The following is a 16,112-nucleotide window of genomic DNA, read 5'->3' as shown; positions in this document are numbered from 1 at the left end:
GTTGGTTTAATCTGATGTTCTGGCAAGGATCCCGTTGGGACACACAAATTAAAACATAGTCCTGGGTCAATTATAGCAGTGTATCTTTTGAATGCGAAAGACTCAATGGTCGGTTTGACAAGAGTCTGGTGACCCTGCTGAGTGTTATTAATTTAATTGTCCCAAGAGACTAATGAAAATAGGACCCATTGTTTAGCCCTCAGGCTAAAATTGTCCACCATTATCTATATGAACAATGTCTGAAATATCCCCCACAGAATATACTTAAGGGGGAGAGACATGAGCACAATCATACCTTTAAAATAGAAACAACCATCAAATATAGAAATAATAACATGACTATAAATCCAAAATCAAAAATACATGAAAGAGAAAATTTTGGAGATAGAGGCCTTGAGTTCTGTTTCTAGATTATTCTGACACTCATGGCCCCCAAGATCTTCTATTTACACAATAACCATGAAGTATCACAGTGCATTTGACAAAATATCACATTTACATTTTTCTAGGGTCTTTATCATGATCATTTTGAATGTATTCTCTAAATGAGACACAATGTTGCAATTTTCAAAAGAGGTCTTTGGAATCAGATTGCCTGTATTGGAAATCAGGCTCCAACATTTATTATCCAGTTATGTGACCTCAAAGAAGTTAACTTAACCTCTAGACTACCTCACTTAACTCAGTCAAAAAATGAGGTAATGATAGCACCTTCTTAACAATGTTAGAAGAATACATGGTAATAATTTAATAAAATAATAATAAATGGTAATAAGCTCTTAGCCCACGGAAAGGCCCAATAAATGCTGGTTATTGTTACTTACCTTGGTCTAAACTGTCCTTCAAACACAACTTAGGTTTGGATAAAGAGTCTTCTGTGATTCCTCCATTCAGTCATCAAATCTAAACCAAATTGATGAAAACAAAGCTTGGCTGTGCTGCCCTAAATGTAGTGTGAAGTACTATGAATTGTCACAGCCAAAAGCGACAGTTTAATCTTTTAGGTGACAGGAAATCATCAGAAATTAGCTGTTTGTTGGGCATCTGGGTGGATCAGTCATTTGAGCGTCGACTTCGGCTCAGGTCATGATCTCGCAGTTTGTGAGTTCAAGCCCCATATCGGGCTTGCTGCTGCCAGCTTGTCAGCATGGGGCTCACTTTGGATCCTCTGTCCCCCTCTCTGCCCCTCGCCACTTATGCTCTCTCTCAAAAAAAATAAATAAAACATTAAAAAAAAGAAGAAGCTGTTTGTCTGTAGCCTGCAGCTGCAAATCTAGTTATCAGGGAAGAAGATACCTTTCACAGTCTGATGAGTGATGGGGGAGTAAAAAATATGAGAAACCTAGGACGTTTAAGTCCAAGATTACCTTGGACCTTCACTTCTCTGTCCTGAGCACTATATATAAAATGAGGGAACAGGAAGAGACTTCTCACTGCCACGATGATGTTGGATTCAGCAGTGGCCCTTCTTTATTTAAAATCAAACACTCTGTAGCCTATGAGCTATACGCCATATGCTCATTTGCACTAGTCTTTCAGTCGCTTGGGAGGAAGCGTGCTTATTGTAGCAGGCTGTTTAAACCACAGCAGTCTGTGGATGGGACTGGTATCTGGCAGGTGATTTGACTTAGGGCAAACCACTATATGTTTAAGTACTACTTAATACATTCTATGAGTATTTCTCTGCTCATCTTTAAAGATAAGTAAGTGTGCTTTCCCCAGTAAATTTACACACCTCCCCTCCCCCCCCCCTTTTTTTTAGCTTTTTAAACATTTCAATTTTTGCCTGTCTGAAGAGTCTCATCAGGTTTGTTTTTGATGAGATCTGACAGGCCTTGCCTTTGGAAGAAAAACCAGCTAGCTTTATGATAGAGGGATCAGTTCTCAGGACAGGGTGTTCAAGACGAGGGAGTGGAGATGCCTTAGTAACAAGGTCTGTGACATCAGGGAAGTCCTCTCTAGCGAAAATGGTTTTCCTTTCATTTGTTTTTAGTACAGTCAGCAGGTAATATTAATGCTCACATCTATTTTTAATTTATTTGATATTTCTTACAGTTCACATTATGGTCTAAGGTAATTGGCCCTTGCACTGTTGGCTCCAGGGATCTTGTGTCATCTCATAGAGCCCACTAGGGACGAACAGCGCCAATGGGAGGAATTTATAGTCTGTAGGTGCAGAAGACTGTGAGCCTTTGCCTCCATGAGCGTGTGCTATGCTTGCAGTGCAGGAAACTGGAAGCTTATCCACCATTGTGAACACAGAGCTTATGAGAGCAGAGTACTGCTTCCAAAGAAACACTGTCAACCCAAATCACCATTGTACTTTTTTGGTATGTCCTAGTTTTATTTTGGTTTGGGGTTGTTTTCCCCTTTGGGAGGGGTCACCCAGTCACTCCAGTTTAACTGAAAATATTATGTGGACCCCTGCTGGAAAAGTATTCCTATTATATGAAGGACACTAGAGATGCCAGGAAGGCAAAACATGAGTGATGAGGAGGGCTGTGTAATTACCATGTAAAGCATTTAAAGTAGAATTCTAAATATAATTAGCAAAAGTTGAAAATATTTGTGTCCTTTAGTTTTAGAACAACTGTGGCCTACACTTTAGGGCATTTACGTGGGGTCTGCCAGGAAATGCTTCATAATGAAGAAGTAGCTCTTAGTCTCTGCACAGTACTTCCAGAAGTATGACTGTCAAAAAAAAAGGCTGGATGCAGTGAATCCCTTCAGCATCTCTGCATTTTTCTGTCTGTTAATCTGGAATCTTCATAGGTCGCTTGGTGATTATTTTTCCCGCTGAGCAGTGTCTCTACTGTTAAGGCAGGAAACTGATTTATTTCCTCCTCATTTTTGGTATGTGTGAGTGTGTGTGTGTGAGTGTGTGTGTGTGTGTGTGTGTGTGTGTGTGTGTGTGTGTGTTTTACATTCTCCTTCCTCACTAATATCTGGAATAGTAATTTGGCATGGTCGCAGTGAGTGTCCCTTAGGCTCCTTCCAATTCCCCAAGTGATAATTGTATCTGCTGGAGTTTGACATAGGAAACAAAGCAGCCGTTTGAAATCCTTGCCTAGTGGTTCTCAGAAGTTTGGTAAATCTAAAATTCACCTAGGAAGGCTGTCACAACTCAGATTTTTGGGGCCCACTTCCCAAGATTCTGATGCAACAGGCCATGGTGGTTCCTAAGAATCTGCATTTTTGCATGGTTCCCTTGAAAAACATCATTTTGTGGATTAATCAGTGCCATGGATGGTAGAAATTGGGGATATATTGCTGATACCTTTTTATTCTTAACTTTGAACATCAGAATGTGCAGTGGATTCTTGTAAAAATGCCCGGGTGCAATACCCAGAAATTCTGATTTATTAGTTTTGCTTTTAGACTTAAGAATCTATATTAAAATATTAAAATACCATCCCCCTAACACACACACACACACACACACACACACACACACACACACCAAAACTCCACAGGTGATTATTTTTTTGTGCAGCCAAGATTGATAACCACTGCCTTAGCCCTTAACCTCACTGTGTCGTTATTTGAATGCTTCTCAATGATTACCAGGTAGAAAGCTGGAAAAGGTTGCCTTCTTTGTGAATAACTAATACAGGGCAGAAAAGGCCAGATTATCAGCTGCCCCTCATTTATACATTGATTAGGTCTCAAAATATGACAAGCTGGACTTAATTGTTAGGGAAAGAGTAAATGAGACCAGGAGATAGCTGGAAAACAGAGACCTCTTGGCTTATTTCTTAAGTGTCACATCAATCTGCCCGGTTACGTGATTAAAGGAGAGGCTCTAACCTGCAAGGGGAACCAGGCCCTGATTTGTTCAGGGTCATGAGCAATGGCTCAAAACCATCTTGTTTGCAGATACTCCTTTCATGTTATTAGGCTGTCAGTTGACAGACTTTGCAAGATTTATGGCTCAAAACTCAAGTGTCCACATGTGTGTGAGAGGCTGGGATGGTGTGACAGGTTAGATGAGGTGAAAGGGGAGGAAAGGCAGCACATGAGTGTTGCTGAGAATTCCAGGCACCAGCCTTCGGCCTTCGGGACTCTGCCTCACGGTCCTTCTCTTCTCTTGCTTTTCTCCTCCTTCTCATCCCAGTAAATCTTCTTTTTAGTTTCTGGAATTTCTGCTATCGGAATTTAAAATAGAAAGTGGGACTTCAAAGGGAAGCACCTAATTTTTATGAAAAGATTCCTAGGGTGCTTTTAATAATGTCCTATTGAGGGTGCAATAATAAAGATTTAGGACCTCTGTCCATAGCACTTCACAATATTTCTTGTTCTCTTGAGAAAACTATGCTTTGATAGCATAATGAACTATATTTTATTGGGCCTGTTTACGTCTCTCTAACTTACTTGAAATTTCTGATACGTGAAATCTCACATTCTCTTCACGGTAGGGACAGTAATCTCCTGCATCTTTCTGCTTCTCCCTCAGAAATTTTTCTCTTTCCTGCCAAGAGGGAACCGGCCGCCTCTTTCCTGAGCTGCCCTCCTTACTGGCTTCCCTCTGTCAGTTTGTCCATTCCAAACAGAAAATTTCTAAAAGGTATTGTTACCCTGTTACTCATGTTTTTGAAATCCTTCTGAGATTCTGTAGGGCACATTAAATCCAGACATAGAGAAGCATACACTGGTTTGGGGCCTAGACTTTGTTTCTATTTCCCACCTCCAAGCCTATTAACACACATACAGGCGCGCACACACACAGACACACGAGTTCTCCAGCCATAGTGAACTTATTTGTCACTCTTCAGAATTCCGTGTTTCTGTATTCTCATGCCTACCCACATTCTTTTCTTTTTGCTTAGATTTCTTTCTGTCTGGAAGACCTCATAAACTTCAAACCTAACTTCAAGACTTTACTTAAATACTGATTTCTCTGTAAAAGTGGGAACTTTGCCCCTCAATCAGAGAATGTCAGGGGTCTCTTCTTTCCATGCTTCCACAGTACCTTGTGCACACTCCACTGCCCAACACATTATCTTTATGTTATATGATGTGACCCCCAGAGATGGTATTTGAAAGCAGGTTCTGTGTCTTACATTACCTCCTAAAGGGCTGACCAAATACTAATTAGAGCTTTTAAAAGCGTCCATTTCCTTTTAGAAAACACACACACACACACACACACACACACACACACACACACACAACTAAAATTACGACTAGGGATGGCCCCAAAATATGTTCCGAGGATGGAGATAAATACTTACAGGTAAAATATGCGGGGAATAAACTATCCAGTTTTCATATTGTCCTGTTTCTAGGGCACTCTAATTTAGCTGTTAACAACACTTGCCGAGAACCACTGTATTCTGAAGCCTCGCTAGACTAAGCCGGCTTGGAAATGGTGTTTCAGCAGGATAGCTATTAGCCAAGCCACATTCCTTCATTATGGTGGTTTGGGGGAAGGGGTCAGTATCCCCAAACTTTACATGAATGTGTAACGATGTTGCAGATGAAGTGGTGCAGGTACAGTGACTTGGCAGGGGTTTCTCATTAGTGGCATCCCAATATGCTGTGTCCTCTGATTCCAGAGGATCACTTTGGCTAATAGACTGACTGCATGAGTGAGAGCCAAAATTCCACTATTTTTGATAATTGGGAAGAGTATTTTGTGCCATATGTATTCATAATGCACTTGGTAATTTGTGTATTAAAAAAACCCATGGAGATATTTTGCTTAAGTGCAAACTAAGTAGTATAAATCTTCATTGATTTTCAAGTTTTAATGCTTATTTTGAATATGTACATATGTGAGGAGATAGGTTTGCAGTGGGCTAAGAAATGGCACCAGGAAAAAACTGTACTACGTGACAAAGTTTCCTAAGACAAGTTTTAAAGTCTACATCTCCTATAGCAATGTACGTCTGAGGGCAAAATAAGATTTTCCTTATGTGGAAAAGCAGAGTGACTCCTGCCTCTTCTCCTGGCTTCTTCCCACCAGAGAATGTGTCTCGCTTGTGCTCCCAAACGTGGCATCTGCCCTATCCTGTGGTGGTTGCTGTTTCTCCTCCTTTGCTCTGACTAATGCAGTTTCATCGGACACCCTATGAGCTCCTTGCAATGTGGCCCTCTCCTTGCAATGATGCTGCCTGCTGTTTTGTGGGCTGCAAAGGAGGGTGGCCTGGTGTTTTTAGTGTTGCCCATGAATTTTGTGAAACAGCTCTTTTATTTCATTTCTGTCTTTTTCTTTCCCTCAGATTCTGGCACAAGCCCCTGAGAAAAAATGTGAGGTTAGGAAACAATCTTAAGCCATATAACCTGCTGTGCTTAAAAGTGTCACTTTCCTCTGAAACTAACCCATTGTCCTTAGACTTGGTCTATGAGCCTCTGTTATTGTTTTCATCTAGAATACCCTTTGTGGTTGAGACAAATATACACCTTGTGAGCACCTTCTTCTAGCCCTTCAAATAGCTACGCATAAAATTGGCCAACCTTGGGACTATGGGGGAGAGGGTAGATAGGTCAGTCAGATTGAGAGCATAGTACATATGTATAGTGAGGCATATGTAGGCAAAAGCTAGAAGACCCCAAAGTTCTCGAGAGTAATCATTTGCCCAAAGCCAGTTATGCAGTATCGCATTTGGCATTGTAATCTAGGTCTTTCCAACTCCAGAGTCCTGTTCTTTTCCGGCTTATCATTTCTTGTCTAACTTTCTATCTTGACTCTAGTGCCATATAGTAGCTGTAAAGCATAGTTGAAAAGTAGGTATGAAATAAATATTGAATGAACAAATGACTGTTAGTTTGTATCGGCATCAAACGCGTTTTGTGTTAAGGTGCTAATACTGTGGAAACACTGTGAAGACAATATGCAAATAATAGAACTATCGTGTATAATATCTTTTAATATCACTTATTTAAATCTACTTGTTAGGAACTGATTTGGAGTAAGAATTTGCTATGAGAGCTTGAATTTTTAAAGTCTATGGTCTGCCTTACAGTTGATGAATTGTGACCATAATTATTTGAAGTGAAGTTTTTTTCTGGAAACTTAAACAGATCTCAGGAAGTTTTCTATAAGGTGTCACTTTTCCACGCATAGAATTTTAAATAACTTAATAACTTAAATAACTTATTCTTTTAAGTGAGAAGATAGCAAAAGTTGGTAACCTTGAGGTATGTCATAATAAAAATGACTTATTTACTTGAGAAGAACTTTTTAATCTTGAGGGATCCTTAATTATTTATGCCGTCATTACTATTCATTGTAAGAATCACTTCCTTCTCTAAAATTTAGTTTCATTTTTTTTGGAAGGAGCTGATTTGTCTACAAGGGAGATTTTACATTCCATTCAAGAGCTTCACATCCCCTTTTTCCCCCTCCCTCTCTCTTTCTCTCTCCATGGAAATTCAGATTGTAGTAATAATGTTTATTTGCTGTTATTCACAACAGTGATAGCATACTAGGCTCTGCATAGGATAATATATACAGACACATTTGCATTTATATACATAAATACATACACAAGAATGAGTCCCTAGTAGCTATAGGCACATGCCTGCCTGCCCATCTTTCATAGATATATAAGATTTTCCTCCCCCCTGGGAGTTTGATTTACACAATGATGGGACTTCTTTTATACTTGCTAATTCTATTCTCTATTATATTCCAAAAGGCATCATATTATCTGCCTTGTCCGATTTGCTTCTGTGTCTCATTAAAGTGCCCTGCTGTGAAGCTAATTTTTTCTGCTCATTTTATTGATATTTTGGGAGAGGGAGATTTTTTTCCAAGCAGTTCCTGCTTTAGTATAGGGTTATAGTAGCTGTCAAAAGAAGGCTCCAAAAACCATTCTCTAAAATAAATTAAAAAATAAAAGCAGCTTATTTTAGTATCTCTATTGAAATATAAATTACAGGTCATTGATCTTTCCCCCCACTTCCTTGCAATTATTGAAGATTTTTTTTTAAAGTAAGACAATGCAATGTATTTTAAAAAGCAAGAAAACAAACCTCAATGATAAGAATAGTACCAAATGGGTTTGTAAATGGCCATGACACACATTTGGTGGGAAAAACATAATAAAGCCTAGCTTTGTTGTTATTAATAGAAAATAAAGTGTGGCCGTGATTAGGTTAGCACAATTCTGAATCAATTTAAGATCTCACCATAAAGGGACAGTTTAACTCTAAAAGTTTAGACAATTATTCTTGTCAGGTCAACTACCTTATGTATATCTATATCTATAGTATACTATATAATATATATAAATAAATCTAAATGTATATTAAACATGTAATATATAAAATATGTAGATATAAATATATAAAACATGTATATATACACACTGGAGTTTATATGATTGAATATATATTTAATTTAAATTAAACTAAATTTAATTTAATTTTTTTTGGAGAGAGAGAGGATGGGCTGAAGTGAGTGTGGCTCAGGAAGAGGAGGGACAGAGGGGGGGAGAGAGAGAGAGAGAGAGAGAGAGAGAGAGAGAGAGAGAGAGAAAAGCAGGGCCCACCTGAAGTGGGGCTCGTGTTTTACCCAAAGTGGGGCTCGAACTCACTAGATGTAAGACTCAAACTCATGAAGCGTGAGATCATGACCTGAGCCAAAGTCAGATGCTTAATGACTCGGCCACCCAGGCGCCCTATATGTGTTAAATAATACATACTGATACCAGAAAACAGAAATGAGGCGATAGAAGAGCCTGCACCAGCCTGGTTTTGCACCTTGGCTCTGCTGCTTCCCTTCATCTCTTTGAGCCTCAGTTTACCCTTCTGCCAACGAAGCATAGTCAGAGCATTTTTCCCATAGAGTCTTTGGGGGCTTTAGTAAATTTATATTTGTAAATCACTAGACAGTAGTGCCTACCACATGGTAAGCATTACAGCATGTTTGTTAAATAAAGATATTGGTAGCGGAGCTGATCGGAAACAAACTAAATATGGTTTAGAATAACAAGTTCCTGTTTTTTAGGAAGGCAAAGAAAATGTGTACCTTCTACAGATCCACCTAGGATTAAGTATTTTGTGACAGAAGAAATTGTTTCCCTTCTAGTATATGCTTGAGAAGTCCCAGTATGGTGGAGGGTCAGGGGCATAGTTTCGAAGGAGGGGGTCAACCCCTAATGCCAGGGGCAAGTCCCAAGGGTCCTGAAGGTTTTATCAACCCAACAGTGAACACTGAGTTAAGCTATTTCTTCCAGCCAGCTCCACAGGTGACTAGTTCTGTAAATTGTTAATAGGTGTGCTTGGAAGAGGCTTCTAACTGACATAAGTTTGCCAAATATTGGGTTAAACTCAAATAACAATCTTTGCAGCTTTCAAAGATTTAATATGCATTTCAATACTGCAAGAAAAGCACATAATCTACATTAGATCCCAAATTTATTTCTTCATGATTTTTCTTTTTTCTTCTTCTTTTTTTTTTTTTTTTTAATCATTGAACTATTGTCATCTTCCAAAGGTCGAAGATAGAACATCATGAGGAAATAATGGTTATTTTTTGGTCCTTCTTATATTACATGGAGAAAAACTAAATAGAACAAAGTTAGCTTAAAAAAAGGAAGGAAGATGTTAATAATAGCAACTGAATGACATTTACAACTTAAGCATATGTCCATATTCATTATTTCCTTCAGTAGCTATTTTCCTCGTTTCTATTCACCTAGTAATTCTCTACCTTATTTCCTATTTCCTGAAATCATAAGGGTGGGATCACCTCAGAGCCCAGCCATTCTGTCTCCAAGTAAATGCCTTCTTATAAAACACTTTGCTGGGGCGTCTGGTGGCTCAGTCGGTTAAGCATCCAACTCTTGGTTTTGGCTCAGGTCCTGATGTCACAGTTCGTGAGCTCAAGCCCCGCATCGGCTCTGTGCTGCCAGCTTGGGATTCTCTGTCTTCCCCTTTCTCTGTCCCTCCCCCACTCACACTGTCTCTCTCAAAATAAAGAAATAACTTTCTTAAAAAATGTACTTTGCTTATGTGAGTTAAAGTACATTCATTGCAATGCTGTTTTTAGGGGCAAAGAAGTTGAAATCATCTAATGTTTACGCGTTAGTTAAATGAATGAACTAGCTCAGCATGTAACTGTGTGTGTAAGTTTTAAAAGCATAATTTCAAGGGAAAATAAATAGAACAAAATTAAAGGAAGCAAAAATATGATTGAAATTTAAAACCCATTGGAAGACAGTAACAAGAAAGAAATGTCAGTATAGGTAATGGTGACCTGAGTAAAGTGAGTTGGCTGCTCGTCAAAATTTGGGTAATCTGATCATTAGGGTTAAGAAATTAGGAGAGCCGCAATTGTGTTCATGTCCTTGCTTCTGTGTCCTGTGTTTCTTTATACTTCCTAAGGATCTCATTCACATGCAAGATGTTATTATCCAAACTATAGGCTAACAACACACACATTTACATTTATATTTCCACTTCACCCTTCTCTCTTGAATAGCAGGCTTGTATATCCATTGGCCTCTTGGACACGTTTGTTGAATATCTCACAGACAACTCAAATGTGACACGTTCTAAACAATTCATTGTTACTCACTATCCCCTTTGCTGTTCTGAAAAGAAACAAAGTTACTCCTCGAGGCACCTGGGTGACTCAGTTGAGGAAGTGTCCAACTTTGGCTCAGGTCATGATCTCAGTCCGTGAGTTTGAGCCTCACATCAGGCTCTGCAATGACAGCTGCAGAGCCTGCTTGGGATTCTGTCTCCTTCTCTCTGCCCCTCCCCCACTCATGCACACAAGCTCTCTCTCTCTCTCTCTCTCTCTCTCTCTCTCTCTCCCCCTCCCCCCTCTCTCAAATAAATAAACTTTAGGAAAATTTCTTTTAAAAAGTTACTCCTCTTCTTGAATTTTCCATATGTTCCTCACAAATGACACTAACCCAAAAACCTGGCTGTCATTCCCAACTCATTACCCTTCCCCTGCATATAATATCAGTTCTTTCTCTTAAATTTCTGCTCAGCCCAGCCGCTTCTCTTCATCTTTTCTCCCACTGGCCAGGTTCACCCATCCTATTAATTGTTTTCCTGGGTTATTAGAATTCCTCCTTAAATGTCTTCCTGCCTCCAGTCTTGCTTTTCTTTAAGATATTCTCTACATATATCTTAGATCTTTATGGTATCTCTGCCTTCCATAAAATCTTTTGCTAGCTTTCTTCGTATTTTTAGATTGTGTTCAAACTTCTTAGTATAGTTTAAAAAGTCTGCATTGGTTAAAACACTGCTTACCCCATTAACTCTTCTTTCTAACCAACCATTCTTTGTATTCCCTTCTTCTCCAACCTGGGCTCCCCCAGACTCTAGTCATATCAACCTACAAACACATCTTTTCCTGTGTGTTTCTGTCTGCCTAGAATGCCCCTGGTCCCCGATGAGCTCTTGTTTTTACTTTATGACTTTAAGAAATACAACTATTTTGTATTTCTTTCTAAATCAAAAACTGCAAAAGAAGTTGCATATACATTTTTACTTACACCACTTTTTATCCATTAGAAAAAAGAGGCAAAGGGGTGCCTGGGTGGCTCTGTTGGTTAAGCACCCAACTCTTGGTTTCGGCTCAAGTCATGATCTCTCAGTTCCTGAGCTTGAGCCCCCTGTTGGACTCTGCATGACAGCTGCAGAGCCTGCTTGGGATTCTCTCTTCCCCTCTCTCTGCGCCTCCCCTGCTATCTCTTCTGTCTATCTCTCTCTCAGAAACAAATAAGCATTAAAAAAAAAGAAGTGAAAATGAGTGCACTGAATATTTTTTAAAGTTTTTATTTAAATTCTAGTTAGTTAACATACAAGGTACTATTAGTTTCAGGTGTACGGTATGATTGAAGACTTCCACACATCACCTGGCGCTCATCACAGCAAGTGTACTCCTTAATCCCCATCACCTGTTTCACCCATCACCCCTGCCTCTTCCCACCTCGCTTCTGGTAACCATCAGTTGGTTCTTTATAGTTAAAAGTCTGTTTCTTGGTTTGCCTCTCTCTCTCTTCTTTTATCCCTTTGCTTAGTTGTTTTCTTTCTTAAGCTCCACATATGAGTGAAATCATATGCTATTTGTCTTTCTCAGACTGACTTACTTTGCTTAGCATAATACACTCTAGCTCCCTCCACATCCTTGTAAAGTGCAAGATTTCATTTTTTTTTATGGCTGAGTAATATTCCATTTCTGTGTGTGTGTGTGTGTGTGTGTGTGTGTGTGTGTGCGTGTGTGCGTGCATGCGTGCAGATGTGCATGTATATACATACACACACACACACACACACACACACACACAAATTTATATCAAGTGTTAACTGAGTATACCCAAAAGGTCTTTGAATTGTACTTTGAAAATGTTAATGTTATTATATTTTTGTACTCCTTGTAACAAATGATGAAAGGTGAGGGTATTTGTATGATATATGGAAATATGTTTAGTTTCCTCTATCCTAAAACATTGCTTATTTAAAATCAAACAATTTAGTTCATACTGCTTAGTTATATTATGGCTTTTTAAAAATATGACTTTCAAAATATCTTTTTACTTGAACAATAAGAATTGTCATAAGTGATTTTCAATATTTAAAAAAAATAATGTTTTTATTTATTTTTGAAGGAGAGAGAGACAGAGCATGAGCGGGGGAGGAGCAGAGAGAGAGGGAGACATAGAATTTGAAGCAGGCTCCAGGCTCTAAGCTGTCAGCACAGAGCCTGATGCAGGACTCGAACTCACCAACTATGAGATCATGACCTGAGCCGAAGTCGGATGCTTAACTGACTGAGCCACCCAGGCGCCCCCAGTGCTTTTCAATATTAACACTAAAATTATGTCACAGAATTCTGTGTTTGAACTAAATGAGCAAATGGCATGTTAACTCTTTTTTACTAACAAATTCTACTAATTTAAAATGGAAAAGTGGGAGAACAAAGCAGGGATATGTTGTGGCAGGAAGCATTCACGTAACAGGTAAAAAGTGTCCTTTATTCTTCCATCTGTTTCCTCAGTTTTCATTTTTTTGTCATAAATAGTTATAGACACGGAAAAGTGCTGGCTTGCTAGTTAGCACATTGACAGTGATTTGGTGTGAATCAACTGCTTATTTGGACACCTAGTATAATTAGCAACTGGGACAGATGAGTCTAATTTATAATTGATCCTTTAATGGCGTTTCATGGGGCATGTGGTGAAATAGAATTACTATTTTTCTTCTTGGTAAACGAGTTAAATGATCATTTTGGTTTCAAAAGTGAATATTATATGCCTAGGAGTGAGAAACTAGATAAAAATATGTATGTGCATTGGAGCTTTTTTAATTAAAAAAGGAAAGCATATATTATTATAATGTTTAGATTTGACAGTAATTTAAGAAAGAACACTTTAAGTTTATACACTCTGAATTTAGTATTTCTGAACAATAAAGCATCATCTACAATTGCTACCGATGGGTATTACTCTGTCTCATAACAGCTAGTGTGTACTATGTCGTAGAACACAGTATTATTGTGTGCCACGGGACTCACTGGAGAGAATGGAGTGAAAGGTACAAACTTATAGAATATTTCCTGACTAGAGATTATTTTCTAAGATATACATAGAAAAAGATTAGTTGCCCCATGGGCAAATATATATGTTTATTTTTGTAATAAACCACTCAATAACCTATAACATGTACTATGCAATTTAATTTCTACTGTATTATTTCTCTTCTCTTGAGCTAATTTTATCTTGGTGAGTGATTTGAATTTCTCTGCCATTTTTGTCATTTTCCAAATTGCAGAGCCAGGGATTCCTGCTGCTTTTCTCTGCCTTGGGATATGCTAACTAGCTAGCCAGTGATGGATGGATGGATGGATGGATGGATGGATGGATGGAAGGAAGGGAAAGGATAGGAAGGGAAGGGAAGGGAAAGGAAGGGAAAGGATAGGAAGGGAAAGGAAAGGAAGGGAAGGGAAGGGAGGGAAGAAAGAAAGAAAGAAAAGAAAAAGAAAAAGAAAAAGAAAGAAAGGAAGGAAGAAAGGAAGAAAGAAAGAAAAATCCATATATACATTTTTTTTAATCAGGAGAAATTATAGGAGAGGTCATTTTACTGAACAGGAAGTTAAAAAAATAATTACTTCCACCTTTTCATTGGCTGTCACTAACCTTTCAGAAGTGATTCATCATCATTATCAGAAAAACATTTTGAAGATCCAGGCTGCATTCATACTCTACATTGCTGTTCAGACTGACAAAATCCTTCTGTTCTAGGTGCACAGAACCCAAACCGGGTAATGTTGGCATCAGTCTACAAGACAGAGATTGCACAATAAAGCACTGAATAAGTACATAAAGAAGAGAATTAATTTAGGAGAAGGCCCAGATTCAGGAGTGTGATGAGTAGACAAAAAGAGCATTACTGAAGTTTGATCTTCTCTAATGCAGTATCGGCAAATAACTCTGGCACCAAGATCATTGTCATATGGCTACCTCCCAGAACCTGAATGAGAAAGCCTACTGTTTATTAAGATAAATGCAGATGTGTCTGCAAAGGAGCACTTCAAAATAACAGACCTTTTTAATGCAGTGTTATTAGTTTGGGATTCTTTTTTTAAATCATTTGCTTTATCCTTTGCTTTAGGTCATTTTTGAAAGCCCTATTGTATCATTAACTAGATTATGCTATGATTTGAGCATATTTCTTCATACTTAAAAAGCTTTCCAGGGCTAGCCTTCTCTGGTTTGCACTTAAGTGAAATTAAAAGTCTGACTGTTAGGTATTGCCTTTAGACCAGCTGAAATAGCTCCTCCAGCTCACATCCTTAGGGCCTCATTAGGAAGAGGCTCACAGCATGCCTGACACTGGTTAATATTTGCAGAGCTCATTTACCTACATTGGAAACAAACCAAAAAAAGGCCAGACAAATCCTACTGAAGTGAAGAAGGCTGAGGGCATCAGTGCCCATCATCTGGGTCACCCTTCTCTGTCGGAAGTGGATGACCCACCAGGCAATGACTCCTTATCTCTTCTAAGCTGAAGGAGACCTGTTGAAAATGTGTCTTCAAGTACCTTTGTTGTTGAAGATTCCAGAGGACAAAATAGGTAACCCATAACTTTGAGAGAAAAAGGGAGTAAGGGCAGGATTCCTTTCCAAAACAAGATACGTTCTTTACATAAACCTGGTTAGCCAGACAGTGTATTTTCCAAGAGGATAAGTGAAAATTTTCCCACTCTTGTGTCTCTGTCCTGAGAGGATTCTGAGATAATACTTTTTCTCTATTCAGAAATGCAGGGTATGATAATTTGCAGTTTTCCTGATAAAACCGGTCAACACTTCTTCATTCCTGTTTCTCTTTGCTATTTTAAAATTCTGCTCTGTGGTATTGTCTGATACATGGCATTTAGATTCATGTACTATATGGGGGAAATCTGGTGTGAATAGTCAATATTCGAACTCTGTCTTCTCATACATCAAACTTAATTTGGAGCCATTTGTTCAGTTATGAAGACGATTTTGGCTAAATCTAGATGAGTGTGGTTAAATCATAGGCACTAGTTTGTTTATCTAGAAGCATCCTCAACCTTTGTATATCATTGGATTAGCTAGAGATTATGAAGTACCTGGTCTATTTACTAGAGGTTCTGGTCTACTGTACTTCTTTTAATAAAAGCATACTGGAGAAAACATGTCAAAAGCTCTTGAACTCCAGTAGGATTTTTATCAAGTTAATTACTGAAAAACAAATTCCAGGGATGCACCCTAGATTCAGGAGTTTTAAAAATGTTTCTTTGGCTTATCTTTTTCTTTCTGTTTACTGCCACTGTTGTTGAAGACATAACATGTCTTCAAGCTCAGAACAGCATTTTCCTCATCAATGATTTTTACTAAATTTTCAGGTAAATCATATTTTTTTTTCAAAATCATACTTTTGTATCCTTTGTTGAGTTATGAGCTTTTTTTTTTGAAATTTTTTCAATTTGGAATTGTTGGGAAAGGGGTGTACATATTGGGGGTTTTGTTACTGAATACTGGACTGCTTCAATTGATATTCTGAAGAACAAAGTGTGAATTTCCTTTTTCCCTGGACCCTAACTAACAGATATGTTGTAAGTTTTAAATTTTTGCCAAGTTTATGGATGGCAATTTTTATTATTATGAACAATAACTGTTTTTA

The 16,112-nt window shown here is 38.4% G+C and overlaps 1 protein-coding gene across 12 annotated transcripts in view; it reads left to right on the top strand.

Annotated features, from left to right (window-relative positions):
- SOX5 (SRY-box transcription factor 5) overlaps positions 1-16,112 on the top strand; it is a 1,003,938-nt gene that overhangs the window by 370,068 nt on the left and 617,758 nt on the right. Inside the window, exon 1 of one of the 12 annotated variants that reach the window (XM_042946066.1) lies at positions 4,550-4,564. The exons of the other annotated variants lie outside the window; for them this stretch is intronic. The gene's annotated coding sequence lies outside the window, so the exon portion shown is untranslated. Of the gene's footprint in view, positions 1-4,549; positions 4,565-16,112 lie in introns of those variants that run through there. 12 annotated transcript variants of the gene reach the window in all.

The sequence above is a fragment of the Panthera leo genome, chromosome B4, assembly GCF_018350215.1.
Source record: "Panthera leo isolate Ple1 chromosome B4, P.leo_Ple1_pat1.1, whole genome shotgun sequence".
Classification (NCBI taxonomy): Eukaryota; Metazoa; Chordata; class Mammalia; order Carnivora; family Felidae; genus Panthera; species Panthera leo.
This window is presented reverse-complemented; position numbering and strand designations above follow the sequence as displayed.